General features: G+C 46.0%; 1 long non-coding RNA gene across 1 annotated transcript in view; it reads right to left on the bottom strand.

Annotated features, from left to right (window-relative positions):
* Window positions 1–243: 243 nt before the first annotated feature.
* The window catches only part of LOC121693774, an 18156-nt gene continuing 11255 nt past the window's right edge, over window positions 244–7144 (bottom strand). Inside the window, exons 2-3 of the long non-coding RNA XR_006025570.1 lie at window positions 3576–3580; window positions 244–761 (exon numbers count right to left, since the gene is read on the bottom strand). This is a non-coding gene — a long non-coding RNA (uncharacterized LOC121693774). The remainder of the gene's footprint in view (window positions 762–3575; window positions 3581–7144) is intronic.

The following is a 7144-nucleotide window of genomic DNA, read 5'->3' as shown; positions in this document are numbered from 1 at the left end:
TCTGTGTAGCTGGTATAACGGGCCAGAGGCGATCTAAACAGACGACAGACGTAGTGTCATCCAATTCCGTCGAAGTCCGGGATCAGGCAGTTAACATTGACCGTATAGCGGTATCCTGAACCATGAGCTGGGCAACCAGCGTCCAGGGCAACCTAGACAGACATGATGGCCGGGCAACCGGCATCCAGGGCCACCTGGACCAACTGGGCAACCTAGACGAGCGTCATGAGCCGGGCAACCGGCGACCAAGGCAACCTGGACAGTGAGCTGGGCAACCAGCATCTAGGGCAACCTAGACCAACGTGACAGCAAACAGGTTAAAGCTAAAACAATTCTCCCACAATGCCAGTGCAATTAAAAACAATTTAGAAGGTAGAGCGCAATAACGAAAAGTGCATCAGTGAGTTTTACACAGACAAGTGTTAGTTCTAGACAGGTGATAAGTGCTGGGATTAGGAAGGCTAGTTTTAAGCCGTGCTACAAGAGGAGATATCCTCGAAAGCGCTGGCCTTCGGGAGATTTGTGAAGACTGAGGGATGACCCCCTCCAGTATGAACTGGAAACATGATCCACGCGATTGCGTGATTCCGTGAACCGGCACTGCCATCTCTGTAAGAAAGTAGATATTAGTGTGATATGTGGAACTGCTTCTCCATTGACGAACTGCATCCCCTCAACGGAAGAGGGGAGGCATGATGCACCTGCAGGGGTTAGCAAATTAAAGATTGGGAGGAGAATGTAAAGGAACTTGCACGTCCTCCCTGGCGCGATCACTTCGGGTGAGCATATCTGCCAAAGCAAAATTAGAGTACACATTATGCAGAGGATCCTGCTAAAACGGCAATTCGAGTCAGCAATCAATGTGACTGATGGCGTGACTAGATGGGCTGAAATCACACAGACACGCAGAGACCCGTTGTGTCTAAAGAGAGTGCATGAAGGGCGCGGCGTTGGCCTGAAGGAGACTTGAGTCTGCCAGTGATGATGGACCGCTCCGTTTGACCTGCGAGAAGGAAGGAGTGGTTACAGGCGACATGTAGCATCGTCATCGGTAAAACAACCAGCCAACGGCTACGTTGGTAGTCGTGATCAACGAACTTCCAGCATAGGCCACCACTTAAACCACAACTAGCGAAATGTAAAATTGCCGACATAATCATGAACAGCCGGTAACCATTAACACCGATATATAGAGTGCTGAAGCGACCCACTGGTGGGCAGTGAGCAAAGTGAGGCCTGCCATAGAATTCCTAGGAACCCAGTAGGCTACACGATATGGAATCAGAAAATACATTTTAAACATACAAAAGACGCTAGAAGGATATGTTACATACACAAATGACACAGCTTCTTAATTAAAAGCTCAACCATGTGGGCATGAGCCCACACTGTGGTGTCAGCTCATGAACACTGACAATACGGGCATTGAAAAGAAAACACCTAGATTGCCTAGATAATAGCTTGTGTGACATACTGGCAATTGATGACCATGGGCCGGCGTGCCGTCATTTTGGTTCGAGCTTTGGTGTAAGACCCCCCAAAATTGAGAACCCAGATAGCTGAGAACGTCGGGGACGTCACGGCATACCTGGGAGATGACAGATCAGCGGTAGCTGAGAGTAGTTTGAGCAACGGCAAGTGCATGCAGAAAATCACCCGAGGAAGGCCGTGTAGACTTCCTACCAGAAGGTATGGGACGCAATCCCAGATGATTAAATGAATGCAACGATGAACTGGCTTCCCGCAGCCATGCGCAAGGAGTGATACCTGAACCGAAGGTCCAGCAGACGAGTAGCCTAGCCTAAAGCCTATGCAGCCCAACGAGCAGCGAGGCAAATTAAGAGGCTACACAAAAAGACAACTGGTTTGACGACGCTCAACCAAGGTAGACATCGAGATAACCACAGTGAGTGTAGAACATCAATTAAACAGGTCTTAATACAGGGTTGGGTTCAACGGCAGCGTGGTGCAGGCCAGGAATTCACAGCACAAATCGCAAGGATTATAAAATCAGCAGGAATTATGTAAGGAGGCTTAAGTGAAAGTTAAACCGTGTCAGACAAGTCAGTTTGTTTGCTGCCCGCCGAATATCGTTGGCAAGCAGGTTGCATGGCTGTGAGTAGAGTGTAGCCCAGCTCGAGGAGCTTGGGAAGAGAGAGCACGATAACCTTACCAACCAGACGCTGAAGCTTGAGAAATTGTTGCCGAAAACGACATGGGCCTGCAACAGAGTTGCGCGAGGACGGCGACCCGGCAGTAGGTTATCGTGAATTGAAGGCTGCAACAGCGTGAGCGTGACTGGCTCCGATATGCAGAGATTAGCGATGAAGCGACATGCAGTGGCCCTGACTGAAGGACGCACAGGTCTGAACAGCGCAGCAAACGAGCGCGGTAGGATTGTAACAAGTAACGCCACTGAGGGCAGAAGGGGCGAAAGTAAAAATGCAGAGAGCCCAGGTCCACGCGGAAGCCTGAGCTAGGACGTCAAAGTCAGCATACTGAGAAGCAGAAGCAGTGTTAGGTGGTACGTATTTAAAGAGCCCACTGAATTCCTATAGGCTAGCACTGATTGAATGAGTGAATGATCAGATTGCAGGGCTTTCCCGAAAGTAGGCAAAGCTAAGATTGGCTCCGTGTAAGCATGGGAGGAGTAAGTTACACTACGAGTCTTCCTAGTAGAACTTTCGCTGAAGCTATCATGGATTGTTTTGTTTAATAATAAATAAATAAATACATTATGCTGCTACCTTCTGCTTTTCCCAAATACAATGTAGCCTACAGGTGTACCTTTCATCAGTCCAGTTGCAATGGATGGACTGTGATGAACTGCCCTACTTGTGATTGTTTAGATATTTTAAAGGTTTTATAACAATGCTATTCAAACAAATCTATTCACCTTTGCAGCGCCAGTAGGCTACTTTGTGTGCGGCCCGCAAACACACATTCCAAACAAGCATACACAAAAGTTTCAAGAGTGGGGGATGGAGTAGAAGATGGAGACAAATTCATTTATATGATTTATTTTCGCGGAACAGTACACTAGGAACAGTAAATAGATACTGTAGTTTGACCGAAGGCTCAGTATTTCACATTTACATGTTACATGATATGGTGGACGTTTCCACTCCAGTGTTTTGAAAGCACAATGTATATTGAGCAAAGTCCAAGTGCTGGCACACATCACTGACTAATGCAAACCCCCAACAATCCATGCAGAAGAGGTCGAGAGGGAGCGTTTTGCTGTTTAAATGAACTGAAATAAAAATGGCCCGGAGGTGCTACTGCATGTTGACCAAATGCCTCGTTTCATGTCACGCCCCCCACCCCCCTCCCTTTACTGTGTGAATGTATTGCTTTACTTGGCTGCTGTGGCAACTTGAATTAACTAGCTTTGGGTGCTGCAGAAATGAGAAAGAGAGAGAGAGGGAGAAAAAAACAAAAACGCAGCACGCAGCCAACTATTAGCCTCTTGATCTCAGCTGTTTGCTTCATTTAGTGCTTATTGTTTCATAAATGCCTTTTTGGAAGATTTCTCGCATGCCAGTGTGCTGACTAAGGCTAGAGGAGGATTGCACAGTCACTGTTGAGGCAATGAAGCACATCTCATGCACTCAGTTCAACTTGTTTAATGTGTGTGTGTTTGTGTTTGTTGGATGGGGTCGGAAGTCTAAGTAGCGGATGGAATAGTTTTGCGATTATTCGAGTTGAATGTGAATTGTAAGATGGTGTCGCTGCCATTATCATAAAGAAAACTGGGTAAACAAAAACATATCACAGAGCAAAGAAACTATTTGGAGTCATACAGAATACAATGATCTGGCTACTCAAAGAATCTATACACAATAATAAATACAATAGACAAGCACTGCAGTGTAGAAAACCACTGAATGGTTTCATCAAGAGTTGCATTCAAAACTATCCATGATATGCAGTAACAATCTACATGTATTTCAACAGCTAAGTAGATGGTCAAGTGTTCACTCAAGTGCAGTACGTGTTGACAAAGATTTGCACCACAAGGCAGAAATGTAAGCCACTTTCAGTTTAATTTGCCAGCATTCACATTCATTCTCACACATATGTGATAAACAGACACCAAGTGGTCTGGAGGATGGAAACCATGCCCTTCTGTGATTTCATCTTTAGGTGCCAAAATCCACACCTGGCTAGTGGAGACACCTGGGACATTTACAAGTGGATTAACCGCTCAGGGATTAGCCACAAGAAACCAAACCGGGGCACCGTGACAACTACTTGCCTACAACCCACCCCAAGAGGTGTGCGTGTTCGATTTGTTACCATGCCTTGCCACACAGGGAGATCAGTGAGTCTTGGCAGTAATACTGATGTACCAAATAAAATCCACACCACTGCTGCAATGGCTTCACCTGCGAAAGCTATTTATACCAAACAGGATCGGTTTGTGTCCCGTGTTCTGTAATTTGAAATGGATTCCTCTGCGTGTATCTGTGGTGTTAAACCTGCAAGACTCCCATGTAAAATCCAATAGCAAGTGGGGAACCTCTGTGGAGTCATTCTCATGGAATGTTTTAATTTGGTGGAAGGATAAGTGGAACAGGAGATCTCCCTCAGAATTGGATATTTAGAACCAGACAACAAAGGAGACAAAGAATAGGAGAGACAGGAAGAAAGACAGAGAACATGTGAGAAAGAGGAAAAAATAAAGAGAGAGAGAGAGAGAGAGAGAGAGAGAGAGAGAGAGAGAGAGAAAGGGAAAGAGATCATTCTGCAGGGGTTGTGTTAAGTGGCAAGAATCCAATTTCTTGGGCCCCTCTATTACCCATTTTCCTTGGCCCTTTATATCTGGATGGTGCTCCCTGGTTACACATTAACATACACAGAGATTTGTCAGGAGCAAATCTATGTGGGGCCAGATTGGATTTCCTGCTTTGTGGAGATGTAGACGTGATCAGGGATGACTTTAATCTGAGAGAGAGAAAGAATGAGAGAGAGAGAGAGAGAGGATGGGGGGGCGGGTGGAAGGAGAGGAGAGTGCACATCAATGTTGCAGAATATATACAGCAATGTCTGAGTGTGCAGAAGAAAGGGGAAGCACAGAGAAGAGGTGGAAAGAGAGAGACGGAGGGAGAGAGAAAGAGTGAGAGAATGAGAGTACGTGTGAGAGAGGGGACTGAAAGCATGTTTCACACTGTTATTCTGAAATGTGCTGGCGTGATGTGCGGCTGAATGGGGAGTTCTTTCCATGCCTTGTTTTTTTTTTTCTTTTCTAAAGACTGCTGCAACTCTGGCTCTCACAAATGCACAATGTGTTTATCACTTTGAGAACAAGGAGGGAGTTCAGAAGTTTTCTTTTCTTCCTAACTCACAGGCAAGTGAGCATAGCACAATGCAAAATCCTTAAGTTATTTTATATATAGCACAGATTTGCCTGCCAAAGCAATTTGTTATACTAAATAATGTATAACACAAAGACAATATAGTTAAAGTCATTTCAGGACACGATAAACCAAATCTTGAACTAATTGTGTTTCAAGGCAAAAATGTGAATTGATAAATTCCACTTATTAAACTTATTAAACTATATTCTATCTAATCTAATTAATCTCATTGACCTTGGCTATGTTTTTTTTATTAAAGCCAACCAAAGACGACTTTCATGGTCGTCATGTCTTCTTATGAGATCTATATGAAGACACTGTCTACATTTGATATTTTTAACCCGAAATGAGGTCAGACCAAGTGGCAATATCACACCAAAGTGGGAGGCCTTGGGTTGGGGCGAGACCTGCTATTTGACAGTAATAGGCAAGCGGGCTAAGTCAAACCTGGCTAGAGGATGGAGCCCCTGGCAGCCACAGCAGGGGGGGTTGGAAGCACCATAACAATCAATGCCCCGGTCAGAAGCAGCTCAGAGTCCATGGAAGAGTGGAGAGTAGAGGAGAAGGGAGAGGGGTGAGGAGGAGAGAGGAAAGGAGGAGAGGAGGAGAGAGGAAAGGAGGAGAGGAGGAGAGAGGAGAGGAAAGAAGAGGAGAAGGGAGAGGATGAGAGGAAGAGAGGAGAGGAGGAGAGAGGAAAGGAGGAGAGAAGGAGAGAGGAAAGGAGGAGAGGAGAAGGGAGAGGTGCGATGAGGAAAAAGGAGAGGAGAGAGGAAGGGAGGAGAGGAAAGAGGAGAAGGGAGAGGATGAGAGGAAGGGAGGAGAGGAGGAGAGAGGAGAGAGGAAGGGAGGAGAGAGGAAGGGAGGAGAGAGGAGAGAGGAAGGGAGGAGAGGAGGAGAGAGGAGAGGAGGAGAGAAGGAGAGAGGAGAGAGGAAGGGAGGAGAGGAGAAGGGAGGAGAGGAAAGAGGAGGAGAAGGGAAAGGATGAGAGGAAGGGAGAGGAGTGGATAGGGTGAGGGAGGAGAAGATGAGAACATTATAAAAAGAGAAGAAGGGAGGAGAGGTACAGTGCAGAGAAGATAAGAGGAAAGAAGAGTAAGGGTAAAGAAGTGAAGAGAAGAGGAGAAAAGAAAAGAAGGGGGAGAGGAGGAGAGAGGAAAGAAGGGAGGGGGAGTAAGATGGAGGAGGATAGGACAGGGTGAGAGAGGTAAAGAGAAGAGGAGAGAAGGGGATGGTGATAGAGGAGAGGAGAGGAAAGGAGAGGAGGAAAGGGCATTAGAGGAGAGGAGAGCCACAATCAGACACGTGGTTGAGAGGAAGACCTGGACACAGAGGACAAGCACAGGCCTTCCTTTTGTTCTGGATTCTAGAGGTTAATTGGTTTTCGTCCACTGAATTTCTCCTCTCTCCTCTCTATTTCTACCCTCGAGAGGTTGTTGCAGAGAGAGAGAGAGAGAAAGAGAGAGAGAGAGAGAGAATGATGGCACTGTGGTTGTAGTAGGTAGAGGAAAGAGGGTGTTTTAGACTCAACAACAATGTTTGTGTGAAAGCGGTCAGTGACCTGTCCAGAGTGATTCCTGTTACCAAAATGCCTGACAATTCTGCAGCTGCAAGTTATCAATAATTCAGGTTAGACTTGAAATGTGACTGAAATAGTTGTTTTCAGCTGCTTGGCAACTGTCCAGCTTCTCAATGAATGGTAGGTTTTAGTTGGTGGTGTGGAACTGTGGAAATAATGTCCAATGAATGTCTTTTTTTGGCATATGTGAGTTTTTTATGCCAACCAT

This window comes from Alosa sapidissima, chromosome 19 (assembly GCF_018492685.1).
Source record: "Alosa sapidissima isolate fAloSap1 chromosome 19, fAloSap1.pri, whole genome shotgun sequence".
Lineage (NCBI taxonomy): Eukaryota > Metazoa > Chordata > Actinopteri > Clupeiformes > Clupeidae > Alosa > Alosa sapidissima.
The sequence above is the reverse complement of the archived record's forward strand: the minus strand, read 5'-3'. Positions and strand labels throughout refer to the sequence as shown.